This window comes from Panthera uncia (assembly GCF_023721935.1).
Source record: "Panthera uncia isolate 11264 chromosome B2 unlocalized genomic scaffold, Puncia_PCG_1.0 HiC_scaffold_25, whole genome shotgun sequence".
NCBI classification, from domain to species: Eukaryota; Metazoa; Chordata; class Mammalia; order Carnivora; family Felidae; genus Panthera; species Panthera uncia.
The window spans coordinates 27,017,802-27,037,690 of NW_026057581.1; positions in this window are offsets into that span (position 1 = coordinate 27,017,802).

Consider the following 19,889-nt stretch of genomic DNA (forward strand, 5'->3'; position numbering starts at 1 on the left):
AAACAACTGAGGGTGGATGTGGGGGTGGGGAAGAGGGGACAATGGGTGATGGGCATTGAAGAGGGCTCTTGTTGGGATAAGCTCTGGGTGTTGTATGTAAGCAATGAACCATGGGAATGTACCCCAAAAACCAAGAGCACACTTTACACACCATATGGTAGCCAATGTGACAATAAATTATATTTAAAAATTTTTTTAAAAGAGAAAAAAGAAAGGAGAAAACCATAATTTAAGTTTCTACACTATATGGAAGTGGTAAATTATTTGAAGGTACAGCATGAGAAGTTGAATATGTTAATATAAACCCTATAATACCCACTAGCAAAGAACTTTTTGTTTATTTTTTTTATTTTTTGAATGTTTATTTTATTTTTAAGAGAGAGAGAGAGACCATGCGCAAGTGGAGGGAGGTAGGAGCAGAGAGAGAGGGAGATACAGACTCTGAATCAGGCTCCAGGCCCTGAGCTGTCAGCATAGGACCCAATGTGGGGCTTGAACTCACGAACTGTGAGATAATGACCTGAGCTGAAGTTGGACACTTAACTGACTGAGCCACCCAGGCGCCCCAACAAAGAACTTTTTATTTAAAAAAATTTTTTTTAACATTTATTTTTGAGACAGAGAGAGACAGAGCATGAACAGGGGAGGGTCAGAGATAGAGGGAGACACAGAATCTGAAACAGGCTCCAGGCTCTGAGCTGTCAGCACAAAGCCCGACACGGGGCTCAAACTCACAGACCATGAGATCGTGACCTGAGCCGAAGTCGGACGCTTAACCAACTGAGCCACCCAGGCGCCCCAACAAGGAACTTTTTAAACATACTAACAACAGTGGAGATTATTTTACTAGAATAATAAATACTCAATCCAGTATTTGATTGAAAGAAGAGAGGGAATAAAGAAAAAAAAATGAACAAGGAACAAGTGAAACAAATAATAACAATTGGCAAGATGATAAATTTAAATCCAACTACGTCAATAATTACAATAAATGCAAAATTCCTAGTTAAAAACAGATTACAGATGGAAGAGATGAAGGAAGGAAGGCCCAATTATATTCTCTGTACAAAAATCTCACTGTAAAATATAAAAACACTGATAGCCAAAAGTAAAAGAATGGAAAAAGGTATACCTACAAACTCAAAATTAAGTTACAATGACAATATTAATATCAGAAAAAGTAAACTTCAGAACAAGAACTATTACCAATGATAACAGGAAGCCTTATTTTTTTAATTTTTTTTTTATATTTATTTTTGAGAAACAGAGTGAGACAAAGCATGAGCAGGGGAGGGGCAGAGAGAGAAGGAGACACAAAATCTGAAGCAGGCTCCAGGCTCTGAGCAAGCCGTCAGCACAGAGCCTGATGCGGGGCTCGAACCCACAAACTGTGAGCCGAAGTTGGACGCTCAACCGACTGAGCCACCCAGGTGCCCCAACAGGGAGCATTATTTAATGACCAAAAGATAAATTCATTAAGAAGAAAAAGTAATTTTATATGTGTATGTATCTAATAAAAACTTTCATATAAAACGGAAATGTTAAAACTAAGAGGAGAAATATACGGGTCTATAGCCGTAATAAATACAGTTGTAATAACTGACAGAATAGAGATAAAATCAATAAAGATATAGAGGACTTGAATAATACTGTCAATAAACTTACATAATTGACATTTTAAAACACTTCACCAAACAATAGCATAATACACATTTTTTGCAAGTGCAAATGGATCATTCACCAATATAAAATATAAAACATTAAAAACACACTTCTAAACATCCCATAGTTTCAAAGAGAAATAGCAACGTAACTTAGAAAATATTTTTAAGTGAATGAAAATACAATATATCAAAATTTGTGGGACACATTTAAAGCAGCGCTTAAAAGGAAATGAATAGTATTAAATGCTTATCTGAGAAAACAGCAGGTGAGCCTGGGTGGCTCAGTCAGTTAAGAGTCTGACTCTTGAATTTGGCTCAAGTCATGTTCCCAGAGTCATGGGATCACGCCTCGCATCAGGGTCTGTGTTGAGTGTGGAGCCTGCTTAAGATTCTCTCTCTCTGCCTCTCTCCCCCACTCATGCTCTTTCTCTCTCTAAAAATGAATGAATGAATAAATAAATAAATAAATACCAAGAAAGGTCTGAAATCCATACTTTAAGCTTTCACCTTAAGAAAATAGGAAAAGAAGTGCAAATGAAGTCTAAAGTAAACATGGGGAAGGAAATCATCAATACAAGAGCAGAAATGAGTAAAATTAAAAACAAAACAAAAAAAAGATAGAAAAAATCAACAAAACCAAATGTAGTATTTGAAAAAAGTCAATAAAATTGATAAATTTATGACCAGAATGGGGTAGAAGAAAGAAGACACAAATGACCAATGTCAGAGATCTAAGTAGGGCTATTACTCCAGATTCTATAGACATTAAATGGCTAATAAGGGAATTTATGAACAGTTTTATGCCAATACATTTGATATCATGAATGAAATGGGCAAATTTATTGAAAGACAAACTACCAAAGTTCACTCAAGAATTAGATAACCTAAATAATTCTGTATCTATCAGATAATTTGAGTTCAGAGTTTAAAATCCTCCCACCTAAAGACACCTCCAAGCTGAGAGGTGAATTCACTGGTGAATTCTATAAAACGCTTAAAGAATAAGTTCTTTTAGAATATAGAACTTGTTCAAAATATAGAAGGGAATGTTTCTAAATTCATTTTATTTTTTTATTTTTTTAAATATATGAAATTTATTGTCAAATTGGTTTCCATACAACACCCAGTGCTCATCCCAAAAGATGCCCTCTTCAATACCCATCACACACCCTCCCCTCCCTCCCACTCCCCATCAGCCCTCAGTTTGTTCTCATTTTTTAAGAGTCTCTTATGCTTTGGCTCTCTCCCACTCTAACCTCTCTTTTTTTTTCTTCCCCTCCCCCATGGGTTCCTGTTAAGTTTCTCAGGATCCACATAACACTCAATTCATTTTATGATACCCATATTACCCTAATACCAAAACCATACAAAGACATTACAAGAGAAGAAAACTGCTAACCAATATCCTTCATGAACAATGACTCTAAAATTCTTAATACAATATTGGCAAATTGAATCCAGCAATACAGCTTGAATAATGCAGGGGTTAGGGACATAGAGCCTTGTGTAGTTGAAAATCCACATATAACTTTGACTCCCCCAAAAAGTAGTTACTAATAGTCTACTATTGACCAGAGACCTACTAATAAGAGTTGATCAGCACTTATTTTGTATATGTATTATATACATATACTTACAATAAAGTAAGCTAGAGAAAGGAAAATGTTTTAAAGAAAATCATAAGGGAAAGAAAATACATTTACAGCATATTGTATTTATTTAAAAAAATCACATGTAAGGGGACATGCACAGCACAAACCCATGTTGTTCAAGGGTCAACCGTATATAAAAAGAATAAAATATGACCAAGAGGAGTTAGACCAGAAATGAAAGCCTGGTTCAACATTTGAAAAGTAATAAATGTCATTCATCTTAAGAAAAGACAAAAAAGGAAAACTGTATAATCATTTCAATAGATGCAGAAAAATACACTAGCTTTGGGGTCAAACCTCAGCTCAAATTCCATTTCCACTGCCCACCAGTTGTATAACCTTTACCAAATATTATTGAGCAGCCCTAGTCTATACACTATGTAGAGTAATTCCACCCTCATATTGTTAGAGTGATGATTAGTTAAGACATCTATGAAGTGCTCAGAGTGTACTCTGCCCCCAGTGACTCCTTCCAGAATAGCCTTGGTTTGAGGACAGGTGATGGGATTATCACATGAGGGCCTAAGAAGCAAGAAGGGTCAGCACTCATCACTGTTCCCCGCTCACTGAGCCAGTAAGACTGAGCTCCTCATGGAAGCAGCAGCAGCTGTCTTAGCTGGCCCTGAGGGGAGCTGCCTTGCTCTGAAGCCATACATAGCAGGCATCACAGAGTGAGGTCTCAACCTTGGGCTCTGTGTACAGGACATAGCCTTCAGTGTGTCTGAGCCTTTGCCAGAAATGCTGCTTCAGTCATTTCAAAATCCTGTGAGGGGTTGGACTTAATTCACTGAACTGCGAGAAGCACTTGGAGGTTTCTGAGCAGAGTAGAGACATGACCACAGAAGTGTTTGGAGTTTTTATCGGAAATCTGAACTGTACATACATCAGATGTAACTTTGTTGAGAACCTGAAGTGACGAGGTCTTAGAGAATTTGCCAAGGAATGCTACACCAGACAATTCACCCTAGCAGTAAGGAACACTTCCAGGTCTCCTTGCATTTGTCCAGGACTTTGTATGGCTTTTACCTTCTCAGGCTAAGGCATCCTGCTGTGTTTCTTTGCACAACTTGTTTGCCCAAAGGAAGGGGCTCCTCCTTTGTCACACAAGGGAAAGCCCCTCTGGGTCATTCTCTCTGGCCACATGGAGGAGCAAGGAGAGATGTGGGTGGACTCAAAGGTGCATCCACAGGGGGTACTCCCCACCCAATCTGATGGATGATATTGTTGCCCCACTTCTGTCCCCCTTTTGCCTTTAGAGTCCTTTGTCCTACTCCCTTCACTTCAGGGAGGGATGTAAGGGCAAAGAAGAAACTTGGATGATCCCCATGAGGGGTCCAAATGGCTTGTAGCAGGAGTCTCTGGGATGCTGTCTGGAGCATTTGCACATTTGTCAAAGCTAAGCTAGGTGACACTATCTTTTTTCTTTCTGAAATATGTTGGGAGTCTCTGGGGAGACTGATCCAAAGAAAAAGACTCTTGGGTAGCTCAAGGTTAACAGCAGTCCTCAGAGAATAAATAATCAGTTTGGGTTAATGAGATAACAACTAATAGAGCACGTTGTGTGGTGCCTGGCACATAATACATGTTCAATAGTTTTTAGCTGTTTTTATATTTAATTATTTCTTACAATAGGAAAGAAATAGCCATAGGCAAAGGGCCAATTAAAAGCTAAAACCATAGCACTTAGTATAGACCAGGCACTGTTTAAACAGCTTAACACATGTAAGTTTATTTTATCCTCACAAGAATTCTATAAGGTAGGTACTATTATAACATCCACTTTACATTTGAGGAAACTGCAGCACAGATCATTTAAGTTATTTTCCCAAAGTCCTACTGAAAGTACCCAAAAGGTGTCATGCAAACCTCTGTACCAAGGACACATTCTGGTCCTGTAGTTCCAGGATGCCCTGTGCCTACAGTTCATGTCACGAGTGTGTGTCTGAATTTTTGGTCTCATTCACACTCTTGTGGGGCTGATTACTCCAGAACTACCAATAACTGACTATGGAACTAGCACGGATCTTCTTTGCTTGTTTGCCAAAAGTAAATGAAAACCCAGATACTGTAGATACTGTATGATGTATTGGAAAGAGCAATGACATTTATTATTTAACTTAGTGAGAAGCCTGGAGGTGGCAGCTCTAGGGTTGACCCAGTGCTAGTTTCAAGGACCCAGGCTACTTCCATTAACAATGCATAGCTTTTCTTATTAAACTGGTCCCTCGATATCCCAAATGTAGGGCAGGCAAAAGAAGGGAATATTTTTGTCTCATATGCCTTCATTCAAGTGAGGCCTTCTCAGAACTGTATTTGCCTGCATTAAGGATATGTCTTGGCAAGAAGACAGATCTCTGCAACTGGCTTACACCAAACAATGTTCACTTGAGGGGCCTAGGGGAGGCTCAACCTCTCCTGAATGATATAGCCTCTCACAGGTGGTGGACAAAATCTGGGTTCTATGAGTAATGAAGAAGTGGGGAGTGGCTTGTGGAAACAGTCATGTATCCCTCATTACAGTGGAGGAGTGCCCGTGCCTGTCACCACAACCTCCAGCCTCTTCCACCCCTCCCCCACCCCCCCGCCCACTGCCTCTTCAGGGACATCAGTGGAGCATTTGTTCCCTTTCTGTCTTCCATGCATGAACAAACTGCATAATTCTCAGCAGCATACAAACAGGCACTATATCTCCGACCTCGAAAATCCCTACCCTGATCCCATACATCCCTCCAGCCACTGCCCCATTTCTTTGCTTCTCTGATAGCCAAAACCCCTTGAATTGCTTATCCTTACCATCCCTTCTACTCATACTCTGTTTGACTCAGACTTTTGTCTCACTGTCCCCACCAAAACAGCTGTTAATGCCACCGAACTTTCACTTGTCATAGCCAGCGTTCATTTCCCAGTCCCTGTGTCAATGTCTCAGCAGCAAATACACAATCAACACTCACTCCCTCTTGAAATGCTGCCTCTGCTGTATTCCTGGAAGCCTTGTCCTAGTTCTCAGCTTTGTGGCTTCCCGCTCTGTGTGGCCTCTCCTCTTCTCTCTGACCCTCTCAGTTATCTTCTGCACACAGTGAGTTTGTCCAAGCTGAGTTCCTGAAATACCACCTCCGTGTGCCCCATTCCTAAGTTTTTACATCTACAGCCTTAACGTCTTTCAGCTTCAGGCTGGTGAGGCCAGCAGCCAACCACTTGCCAGGTCCAGTTGAGGGTCTGACAAGTGCTTCCTGCTTTGTGTGCTTAAAACCTGATTTTTCACACATCCCCATTCTATCAAGAGCTCAGCCCAAACTCTTGAAATCATTCTTTAGTCTTCTTTTTCTCTCTTGCACCCCAATATAATCTATGAGCAAATATTGTCCACTCTTCTTAAAAATAGATCCAGAGTTTACCCACCACTAGCACTGTACTTCTCACCTGGGCACTGCAGTGGCCTCATAGTTGCTCTGTTTCCACTCTTTGCTTCCTGGGTCAGCCAGTCCTCCATATGCAGCCCAGGTGATGGCTTCACAATGAAGATAGGAACTGTCAGGCCTACTCAAAACTCTCCCAGACTCCTCATTCCACCTACAGCAAAGCCCCAGTGCTTACTGTGTATTGCCAGGACTAGCTCCCCCTTCCACTCTGACTTCACCTCCTGGCAGTCTCTCTTCACTCTCCATTCCATCCACACCCTCCTCCCTGCTTTTCTAGAACTCACCAAGTGCGGCTTCACTTACCCTGTTTATTTCTCCTCCATATCACTTTTCACTACCCGACAACACATATTAATGTGTTTATTTATTCTTTGATTCCTGTGGTATAATATAAGCTGTGTGAAGGCAGGGACTCTGTCAGTCTTGCTTAGCGCTAAAACAGTGCCTGGCACCTACTGGATGCTCAGTAAATATTGATTGACTGCTATTTAAATGTGTGACCTCATATAAGTCACTTTAGATTGGAAGGCCTCAGTTGCCTCATTTATAAAGTGAGGGGTCTCACTGACTTCCAATATTCTTCTTTCATTTTTTAAAATTAGTCTCTAGAAACACAATGTATTAATTTGCTAGGGTTGCCATAATAAAGTACAGACTGAGTGCCTTATACAACAGAAATTTATTTTCTCACAGTTCTTTGATTGGAAATCCAGGATCAAGGTGTTGGCAGGGTTGGTTTCTACTGAGAGCCACTCTCCTTGGCTTGTAGGTGGCCATCTTCTCCATGTGTCTTCACATGGTCTTCCCTCATGTATGTCTGTGTCCAAATTTCCTCTTTTAAAAGGACATCAGTCCTATTGGGTTAAGGCCCACTCATGTGACCTCTTCTTAACCTAGTCACCTCTAAAAAACCACACTTTAAAATGAAAACTGATGCAGCTGCTCTGGAAAACAGTGTGGAGGTTCCTCAAAAAGTTAAAATAGAACTACCTTGTGACCCATCAATAGCACTGCTAGGAATCTACCTAAAGGATATAGGAGTGCTGATGCATAAGGGCACATGTACCCCAGTGTTTATAGCAGCACTTTCAACAATAGCCAAATTATGGAAAAAACCTAAATGTCCATCAACTGACGAATGGATAAAGATGTGCTTTATATATACAATGGAATACTACTTGGCAATGAAAAAGAATGAAATCTGGCCATTTGCAGCAATGTGGACGGAATTGGAGGGTATTACGCTAAGTGAAATAAGCCAGGCAGAGAAAGACAGACACCATGTGTTTTCATTCATATGTATGTGGATCTTGAGAAACTTAACAGAAGACCATGGGGGAGGGGAAGGGAGAGAGAAAGTTACAGTGAGGGAGGGAGGCAAACCATAAGAGACCGTTAAGGACTGAGAACAAACTAAGGATAGATGGGGGGTGGGGGAAAGGACAAAGTGAGTGATGGGCAGGGAGGAGGGTACTTGTTGGGATGAGCACTGGGTGTTGTATGGAAACCAATTTGACAATAAATTATATTTAAAAAAAAACCCACCTTCAAAAACAGTCTCATTCTGAGGTATGGGGGATTAAGGTATCAATGTATGAATTTGGTGGAGGGGGGTATACAATTTAGCCCATAGCATTTGAGACACATTGTGTGGCCTCTAGATGGGACTTCATGCCCAAGAATCAATTATAAGGCTGCCAAGGCAATGGCTAAGGAGAGAGACAATTTTGAAAACAACATTTGAATGATGAGAAGGTGGTTTCAAGATTGCTGTGCTTACACTTCTGACTCTATTTGTTAGAAGATTTTCCAGTAAGCCTCCTTGTGAAAGTGTGGGGATTTTTTTTTCTCCCATTGTTTTGCTGTCTGATCACAACCCAAACAGGTGAGTGGAACATCAGGGCTTGGCCACAGATGCATGACTAGCAGGCACCTCTGCTTACTCTGTATTTGCTGTTTATAGGCACCCTTTCATCTGGTTCATTGTCTTTCACTCTGTTTTAAATATAGAAATGAACCCCTGATATGGTACTTCAAAGGTGTCTTAGTTTCTGGGGCTGCATGGGCTAGGAGACTGTGGTAAATGTTGCCATCCAGAAAGAGAAGGACCATTCCTGAGCACCTTGGCATTTTTCTGTTTGAGCTCTTTGTCAGCTCTTCATTTTGGGAATGCCACCCTGCTTTCTCACTGGTAAGGAAACCATCCAAACCATCACTGGGTCATTCTCTCTCTTTGCTGGATGCTTGGAAGTTCTTTTCAATGCTATTCTCTCCCCCATGCAGTAGAAATTGTGAACTGACTTGTGAAATATGGAGCTGGTTTCTGGCAAAACTGACAACTTTAGTAAAAGTCCTCCCATGACACCAGTGCAGAGGAAATGGTATGCTCCAGGTGGTCAGTATGTTTCAAGAACACTGGCATCTTCCACATTTGCTGTATGCAAATCCATCTTCTAAGATGCCTCCCAGGGACCCCAGTGCCTCTCCCTGGCCTGAACATTCAGTTCCATCTACACAGTGCCTACTGTTTGCACCCACACTGACCATCTAGAGAAGGAAACAACTGGACAAAGAGCCTCCTCAGGTTTTCATCCCTAAAATAGGGCCTCAGATTGCTGGGCATTGCTGTGCCCCCCTCCCTCCCTAGCCAGGTGCTCTTGGGTTTCCCCAGCACCTCCTGGGGCTGTCACAGCCCCCTGCCGGTGTTCCACGGGGGCTTCGTGGTTTCTTGTAAAAGACAAGATTAGAGAAACCCCGAAGCTTTATTCCCACCTTATTTCATAAACACAACAGGGAAATGCCAGTGACACGCAAGCCTTTCCTCAAACCACCTTGTTTTTGAGCTCTGCAATGGAAACACACCACTTCCTTCCACTGAGTCAGGCTCTGCCGCAGTCCCCCTCTCTGGGCACCTGGCTTGCAGCTGCTTAATGCCAGTGAAACATGAGTGCTATATCATTATTTCCACTAAAAATTTTTACTCTCCTGGTGGAACTCAACCATTGAAACACACATTGTTTTGTGTGTTGTGTGTATGTGTGAGTTTTTTTTTAAAGATTGCATAAGTCACTAGATAGGTGACAAGCGATCATAGGTGTGCTCACCAACTGTCCACATGCCTAATGCAGTGAAGTCTCCCTTACTGGCACTCACTGCTCAGGAGATGCTTGAATGTGGATGTCTCAGCCCAAATTAGGAAGTTTGGCAAGAGCCAAGAATGCTCAGGGACACAGAGACAGTGTAGTTTGGGGGCAGAATAAGCTCCCCTGAAGCAATGACACAAGTGGAATCCATGGTCAGGTTGAACCTTCTCATTATTGTCATTCAAATCTGCATCCCTCCTTATTGCTAAATTCTATCTGTTTTATAACATTCTAGGTGGAGCCACAATAATTTCTCCCATGTTGGTCCCCCACTCAGCACTTCAGAGTCCTCCCACTGCCTGTACATAGATGATAACAGCCAAGAGCATTCTCCATATTTATGTCCCTTCTCCCAACCCCAGCAGAAGATATCCCCACTCCCCATCCTTCCAAATGGAATCTGCACTGCAGGGACTTGGGTGGCAGTGAGCCAGGGCAGGCTGGGCTCAGGGAAGGACCAGAAGCTCATCCAGGCTGGTAGAGGTCCCACCTAGAAAGCTACAGAACTGGCCAAGCAGGCAGATGGCCAGGTCCTGGAAATGTGATGGGGAAAGTTTCAGAAGCCCAGGAGTCTGGGAAAACAAGAATTAGAATCCAGGGTAGGAGTCTGAAGGTCCCCTAGCAGATAGAGACGCTGTTTGTTTCCTGTAAAGAAGCCAGCTGGAGCCCATGGGCAGAAACGTTGGCCCTGTTGGGCTGGTTGAGAAGCTCCTTTGCAGGGGCAGCAACTCTTGAGTGGCAACTGCCTTCACTCCTCTACCAGCTGCACAGCTTCCACCCTCCCCCCATTCCTTGTATCCAGACCACGCCCTGCTCTTCTTCAAACCATAGTGGCTGTCCCCACTCTAGCCTTTTCTGAAAGCCCACAGTGAGTCCAGTACTCTCACACCACCAACATCTATAGTGAATGTGCCCCACCTCCCAGTGCCCCAAATCCCTTTGCTCTCATTGACCCATCTAGAAATTCCCATTGTCCCTTCCTGTAAGGGTAGATGTGCCAAAAACCATATCCAGCTGTTAACCTGAGTCTCAAAGTCCTACTACTGCCTCAGGCTTTCCTAAAGGCTTGGTGACCCCAAGCCAGGGGGCTACAGAATTGGAGGGGACCACTTATCCTGACTTCCAGAGATGAAGCAGGATCCAGATCATATTCCCTGCTCTCTGAGGGATTGATTGCCCCTGCAGTTTTTCTATCTGAATCTCCAATTTTAATACAATGCTAGACTGTCTTACATGGCAGATATGCTTGTCATTGCCAATCTATTTTTTCCATTTTTCTTTTAAACTGTTTTTTGGAACAGTTCCTATGGTGGCTTCTGAAAAGGCCCAAACCTGGGCTCCTGAGCACAGCTCTTTAACCCTGTTTTGTTTCAGAGACTCTATTTCATACCAAGGTTAAAAACCACAGAAACCAAAGTTACCAGCCAGCAGGCATGAAGATGTGTTCCATTTTGTTTATTTACAGTGATTCTTATGAGTCCCCTAACTTACTACTTGAAACTCTGAAAAATCCGAAAAAGAAAAAAAAAAAAAAAAACAGCCACTACTGTCATCTGAAAGGGAAAAACAAAAACAACTCTAAGCACACTTCACACAGTCTGGGGTTTCTGAGCCCCGCCCAGAGTGCTGGCTGCTTTTCCATTGTTTCTTTGCGATGTAACCCTCACTCTTTCTAGAACCATCCTCTCATTTCCTCTTCATGGGTGTTGTGGTTTGGTCTTTGATTTCAAATTCATTCAACATTCATTCACCAAAATTCTGATGAGCATGTTATCACATCAATTCACCAAACACCTACTGAAAGTCCATTGTGCCACGTCCATCCAAGCTCCTGGGGCCCTCTGTGCCTCATGAGGGGCTCCAGTCTTCCCTGCAAGCTCCAGTCTTCCCCCAAGACATGAGGCTGAGAGGGCAAAAATTGGTTATATATGGTCTCATTTTGGGCTCTGTTTATTCAGTGTATAAAAGTATGTAGCTGCTGTGGCTCATGGAACTAGACATTTGTAAGCACTTGTCATAGTTTGGGATAATTCACAGCTGCTTTATGAACCATGTACTATCATCACCCCAATTTAATGGATGATGGAAGCTGAGGCACAGCAAGGCTAACTAGGTCATTCCAAGCACTCAACTAGTCAGTGGCAGAATGCAGACGACATGAAGACAGATGTTACCTTGAAGTGAGGCAGACAAGGGCCAACCCAAGAAAAGTCAAATGCTGCAGAGGCTAAATAAAAGCTATGCAGCAGGGGCTCCAAGAGCCAAGAAGAGTATTTAGTTTTGGTTTCTAAGGTATTTTTATGGGCTGAGTAATCAGGGAGTATTTCATGGCAGAGGAAGGAAATGACTCTAGTCCAGGGGATTGAAAGTGTAGGGAAAAGATGGTTTCAGTTCAAGAAAAGGAAACACTCTGGCTGAGTCCTTGAATGAAAACAGGGTTGTCCCTGGTGGGTGTGTTATCTGTTCCTGAAGAGGATGAAGCTGACAGATCCCTGGGTGAAGATGCTGCAGGGAGGACCTAGGTCAGACAAGTTGCTGCCCACCCTGTTATCTATATGCTACCCCTCTGCCTTCTATGCTGTCACTGGTATTTCAAGGGTCATTGCACTTCACAGCTCCTACCTGGTTACCCATCCCCTCCAGTCCAACACCATTACTGCTCCCAAAGTGTTCCCCTGGAGTCGCATCCCCTGGCTCTCAGAACTGGTGCTGCTGGGGAAGGCTTAGGCAGTGCAGGCCACCTCCTGACTCACTTCTGCCCTCTGGGATTAATGATGGCTGTGTGATTGCCAGTCTTCCTGCACTGGCTGGCTGAGGTTCTCATTTGATCTCTCAGGCTCAGCTTTTCCTCACTGCTCCCAAAATGGCAATTCTTTCCAGCTTTGTTAGCAGGGTACAGCTACAAGGGCTTTGGCAGTGCTGGGGCCCTGAGCACCTTCATCTCCTCACTGCTCTTTCCTGCTACCCTCCCTCTTACCCCTTATTTTCTGCTCTTTTGTTTTCTTCCATTGCATTTCTCTCCAATTCAGTCATTTAAAAAACAGGCACAATTTCTTTCCCTCCTTATATCTTCCATCTTCCTCCCAGTCTCTCTAGCACTGATTTTCATGTATTTGCATTTGTCATTGGTTCCCACTTTCCATCATTCTGGCCAAAACATTTACATCAAGACCCATTTCACTTTCTGGCTTTTCCTCTGGGGTGGGGTTGGTACCTCTCTCAACTACCATAAGTGAAGGATGATGGGTTCTGTGCTGACAGTTTGTGTTAGACAATCCTCCTCACCCTGGAACTGTATAAGCACTTTACTGAAAGCTCACAGGCCTACTCGTTTCCTGGACTTGTGTCTGAGGTAGTGGTTGACATCCCCATTTTACAAATGGGCACCAAGATATTCAGTGACCTCAGCCTCACTGTTTCCCAAAACATCACTGGAAAAGCATTCTTTCTTTTTCTTCACAGTACACACTTCTCTTGACAAATTCAAACACACTCAAATCTTAAAAATTCTAAATTTTTGTTATGGAAAACTTCAACCATACTTGAAAGCAGCTAGAAATAATACAATGAACCTCCATGTACCCATCACCTTGCCTTAATAATGATCAAAGTGTTGCCATTCCTGTGTCATCCTTATCTCCCTTTAAAATGTATTTTCAAATATGCATCAATTTATGAAATATAAAATAAGGAGCTAAAATGAATTTTACATTTGCTTTATCACAACAGAATCTTATGTATTTTTAAAATAGCAGTAAAACTACTATATTCTTGATGTTCATATATATTCATAGACCTCTACTGATAGCTATGTAGCCATGGGTCCAATTCTTTTTGTGTTGTTGCTCTTTAATATTTTATTTTGAAATCATGTAGATTTGCAAAAATTTGTTAAAATAGTGTAAAGAATCCCCATATACCCTCTACCCAGTTTCCTAAATGTTAATACTTTATTTATTACTTGTTGCTTGTTTCTTTGCTGGTCTCTCAGTTCTTGAGACCCCAGTGGGTGTCAGGGGCAGGGACAACTCTTCTCACACAACTGGACGCTCACCTGCTCTGTTCTCAATAACATACTCCGTTATTGCTCATCTCTAATGACCCCCCATGGAGATGAAATATAAGACGGGTATCTTAAAGATCTTTTTCTGTTCCTTTCTCTCATTTCTCCCACTTTGTCTGCTTCAGTCTGGGTTTCCAGTTAGACAATTAGAAACTCTAAGGAAAGTGAAACCTGGACAAGAAAGCACCTTATTTGACTGTACAAAAGCAGTCTTCATATGTAAGCACATCATTGCCTTGTCAACTGAGGGACCAGGAGTGGAAGACTTCATTATGGTAACTAAACAGAGAGTTGGTATTATCAGCTGTAATTTGGTCACATAGGGAATGTAAAGTATTTTATTTAACCACATAAAATAATGCAGCTTACAGAGGAGCTGGCTGGGGTAGGCTTCTGCATGCTGCAAAGGAGGGCCTCCTTTCTAAGCTCAGTGAGAGAAAATACAAGTATTTTTTAATTTACAGATTGCCAGTAAGAGACCTAGAAACAGAGAGGCAACAGTAAGAGAGTGAGTGAACAAAGGACAGGTTTAAGAAAAGAAATCCTCAGGTCTGGTCTTCTGGAGAAGTCAGTAGAACATGCTTAAAATTAATAACACAGAAAACAGTTGTGCTCAAATGTTATGGAGGGACATGGATGTATCTGCTATGAGGACAGGTGAAAGAATGCCAAATATGGCATTCTGGGAACCAGGCCTGGGGGAAGGAGCTGTGCCAGGACTGTTTCTTTTTATTCTAAGCCTTGTTGTATTCTCTGACAATTTACCATGTAAAAATTGCCTTGATTTTTTTTAAAGATCAATGAACTAAGAATCAGAAAAGCTGGGTTCTTGTCTTGGTTTTACCAGTTACTAATAATCAGCTATTACCTTGACAACAGTTTTCTGCCTCATAGATAATGAATACCTGCCTCACCTACCCTCTCAGAGTCTATTGCATGGGTCACAGAAGATAATGTGCCTTATAGGTATTTTGTCAGCTGTGTGTTGCAGGTAGTAGCAATAGTAGTAGTAGTATTGCAATAGTGTCATTATTAGAAGGGGAGGAACAAACATGTGAAAAACAGTCCATAAATAAAAATAAATAAATTAAGACTCTAATGAAAGCCATACAGTACCATTTAAACAGAGGATAAAGGTTTATAGGGGAAAATTTGAAGGCCCCCAAGATAAGGTAAAGGTGCTGCTCTCAGGACTGTCCCACCCTTGGTGAAAGCAAAGCCCCAATATGTGTATACAATCATTTCAAAAGGCATAGCTTTGATCTATTCATTCCACTTGTGAAAATGTGTTCTTCTGGAAATATTGATAGACATGAATATATCTAATGGAGCCAACATAAATGTTAATAGAAAAATAAGTAATGAAATATGGTACTTAAACTTGCTATAACATATTAATACTGCTGCAACATGGAAAATGTGTATTATACTACAAGCAGACAATAAAATTGCATTACTATGCTTTATACTATGATTATAGCCATGCAAAACTACATGAATATGGACAATAATTGGAAAGAAATAAAGAAAGTGAAAATATTTGTTGTGTTAGGAAGTGTATAATGGGAGACTATGTTCTATATTTTCATTCATGTCTCCATTCAAAGCCCCCATGTTGTCCCAGGCATTATGTGAGCCAAACAAAAATAGCCCTGCACTCCTGGAGCTTAAGGTTTAATAACACAATTTTTATGCCATTTTAATTGTGCTAAGAACTGCAAGAGAAAGGATGAGGGTGAGATGGCATTTTCTTCACAATAATGTTTTAAAAAGAGGAAGTCTTTGCTATGAAGTGAATTTATGCCCCCCAAATTTATATGGTGAAGCCTAACCCCCCAGTTGATGGTATTAGGAGGTCGGGACTTTTGGAGGTGGTCAGGTCATTGGAACCCTCATGAGTGGGATTAGTGCCCTTATAAGAAGTTATTATGAGTCTACATTTGAGGACACAGTGAGAAAAGAGCTGTCTACAAACCAGGAAGAGGGAACCAGATACCAGAGCAGCCAGCACCTTGGTCTTAAACTACCAGCCTCTGGAACTGTAAGAAATAGATGTTTGTTGTTTAAACCCTCCAGTTTATGGTAATTTATTATAGTAGCCCAATGGACTAAGACAGTTTCTGATGAGGAAACCTGAAGACTAAGAATGGCTATCCCTGAAATTAGGAGGTGGCTGTGGGGATGAAGACTGGAAGAGAAAAATTAAGGAAGGAATATTTCACAAACTATGAAGTGAAGTTATGAACCTTATTTGCCTGGAGAATTCTAAAATATGGTTATACAAATAAGTTCTCAAAAGCTTTAGATATATTGACCCAATAATAGATTTATCCATGATGACACAGGGAGGGCCTGTTGTCTCCAGATTCCAACCCTGAGACAAGAATTGTAAGCAAGATGCAGGATGGGGAGTGGAGAGCAAGGTGGAGGGTGGGGGGAGGAGGTCAGTTGTGGGGATGCCTGGGACACTGGAAATAGAATCCAACCCACCATTGAAGGCAAGGAAGCAGGGCATTTGTCCTCCACTCCCACATGCTGCTGCCTGGGGGTTCTCTCACTGCCATCCTACATACAGATGGACCTGGGATTGGAATCCCATGAGGAGTGCAAGGAGGATATAGGCAGGACCCCACAGCATTGGCTACAAGGAGAATTGACACACATGGATGTGTGTCTGAGCTTGAATGATGACAGCACAGAAGGTATCCTGCATCTTTGGGAACTGCTCCAGCCAGACCTTTGCCCAGTGGAGCCCTGAGCTGGGGGGCTGCCTGCTTAGGGAAGATGCACATTGGGTCCCACAGGCAGGATTGTCCAACTGGTGGTATTGGTAGGGGGTAAAGTTGCCCTGAAGTAAGTTCCATACCTTTCTGTGCATTGACCTCATCATGCACTGTTTGGATACATCTGGAAAGAGCTGCAATAACCTGCCCAAATGCGTCACTAAGGGGAAAATCAGAAACCCCTGCTCCTGCCAGCTAACCTCACTGCCTGTCCTCAGGACTGGGCCTCTCCCAGAAGGCAGCCAGGCACACATTGCCCATACTTCCTTAGTCTATTCTGAACCTGCCTTCCACCTGCACACCAAACATCCACAAACAGAATGTGATTAATGGGCCAGGCCATTTGGAGAGCCTTGTTCTGCCACCAAAACAGTGGATGTTGGGCAATGAAAAGGTCACTCCTTGAGAGTGGAGGATTGGAGGAAATTGGAGGAAAGAACTTGTGATAGGCCAGAGTAAGTCCCAGGAAGTCCCTCAGTCTTGGGCAAAATAGGATGGTTGGTCACTCTGCACATCTGAAAAATCCTAGTGGTGGCTTGTTCTAGTGTAGACATGATCCTGTCAGACAATGAGAGTCTGCCCAGGGTCCTTTGGTGTAATTCAGGGGCTTTGAGAAATCTTCTCTCCCCAAAGTAGCACTCCCACCAACCTTTCTAGAACTTATTAGAAAGTTCTAGAACATAGTTAATCCTGCCCCCAGTTTTTAAGCTACTTGGGGAGGTCATTTATTGTTTATTCTTCCCATTTTTCCAACTATATAACCACAACACATGGATGAAAGGTGGGAGGGAGACATTTAATTTGCTTTGCCCACTTTGCTTATTTTCACTGTCTTTGTGACCTAGTGAACAAGGGACATTTGCTATCCCCTGCTTGTGGGAGGCAAGGTTAACTGTTTCTCATGGTACCATGAGCATCCACAGGCCCCACGGAGCATGGTTTTAGAGTCTGGTTCTTCATGGACATTTGTGGTCACAGTGTGCCCAACACTTTTCTGAAGTACAGAGGCAGTGATTCTTACCATATATATTGCTTTTTATTCTGAGGGAAAAAAAGCAAAGGAAACAGTATATTGTAGAGAGAAGAAAACAAAATATAATGGTTGGAATAGTAAACTATGCCTGAGACAAATACAGTGATGGGGCTATAGATACATGGAGAGTGAACAGTTTGTCTTGATTGGCCTGGGATCTTCTCATTTTTAAAACAGAAATTCCAGAGTCCCAGAACCTCCTTAGTCAGTTCTGGGCAAGCTGGGATGTTAGTCACCATGCATCTATGACAGATCCTAGTGGTGGCATGTCTTGGTGTGGAGGAGGTGCCAACGAAGGATGCAAACTAAACCAACAGAGTCATGGCAAGCATCACAGGGAAGGACAGCAACGGCATCTCCAACCTGGTACACAGAGGGCAGGTCTGGAGCTAAATATCACTGAGCCCTATCTGCTCTCCTCAAGCCACCCTGTCGATGGACTAATCTAATTTCTCCACTAAGCATATAAGAGGTAGAAAAGCATGTTTGGAGTTAAACCAGGGAGCTCTCTGCATCTGGAGGACAAGAGCTGGACATGGGTTCCTTGGCTGGAGGAGCGGTAGGATCAGAGGCAGGAATCCCAAGACAATTGGCAGCAGAACTTGGCTATCATGGCCACTGGTGCACCAGGTGGATGAAACCCTGTCCACATGCAAGCTTTCAGGATCCCTTTGGCTAAAGAAAAGAGAATGTGGCAAACTGCGTACTAGCTCTTAAAATCTCCACCTGATGTGACTTGTGTCACTTGCTCTTGCACCTCATCCATCAAAGTAAGGAGTGTTGTAGTACTAATCTACAAAGAAGGCAAAGGAGTATAATCTTACCTGGTGCTTGCAAGGTGAAGAACCAGAGCATTTGTCAACAGCCCAAATGATTTCCATAAGAGGAAATTTTTGTCTTCAGTGATGGGAAAGGCTTGACATTGAAAAAAGGCCATGCCTCTGGACCATAAATGGAATGGTGTCTGTAGTCTGACCAGCAACCCAACTTCTCAAGGCTCCTGCAGAATAGAAGCCTACTCCCCACAAGCTGGGGTCAGCCCCACTGAGCTCCTAGCCCAGAAATGGGGTCCATCTGTTCCTCTTCAAGTCCTTGGTGACTGCCCCACCCAGCCTTGTCTCCGTGAGGACAAAGGTCTCTTTCTGGATGGCCATGGTATTTAGGATAAACATAGTTCACTATGAAGATGTGACAAGAAAGGATATTTTCAGGAGATGGAATAGGATGTACCCAGACTGGGTAGTTTGAAAGAACCTGCTATGATCTGAACTTAATCTATGTTTTGATACAAAATTCATTTTGTGACCTGCAAGGGATAGAGGCTTTAAGTGAGTTAATGCAAGTAAAAGTGCTTTGTTGAAACGTGCAGGACAAATGTCAGATATGTCATTATTACCCAAGTCACAGTTTACAGGTTACAAAGTGCTAATTATTACAGAAAATTTTGATCCCAGCTACAATGCACGGCAGCTAGGTTGAGTCCATCTTGTTGGAAACTTCTTTTCAGAAGAGCTGCTGTAAACACTCTTTTCTGGAGTTTCCACAACCAAATTTGGCAGGGAGTGGTTTTGTTACACCCCTATCAGCAGATCAATAGAGCTCTCCTGGGAAATTTAAATTTCTTATGTTTTCTAATATTGCGTGATGCTCTTTTGGGCCATATTTTTGGAAAATAAATATGCACTAGAATCTGATTTTCAATGCTCCTAGATTAGCAAAATGTATTTGGTGCATTTATATGAGGAAATATTAAGGTTTTGTTTTTTTCTAGTAGACCCAGATGAATCTAAAAAATACAAATTGGTAGATATTTAATACAATCTTCACTGATTTTCATGATATATTTTTGTTAAATAAAAGGTTTTTTTGAGGTATGTATGCCTTTAAAATTAATTTATTTCTTGGTGTGATGCCTGGGATTTATTTAAAACAATCCTGAGGTTAGGGGGTGGTGAGACACTCACAAATGGAACAAGACTGGCCATGAGTCGAGAATTATTAGAGCTGGCAAGGAGTGCCTAGGGTCATTGTGTTATCCTGTCTATATTAGTATATGCTTGACATATAATGAATGATTTAAAAGTCACTGTATTTACACTTTGAGCAGATAAATTTATTTAAGGCAATTTCTG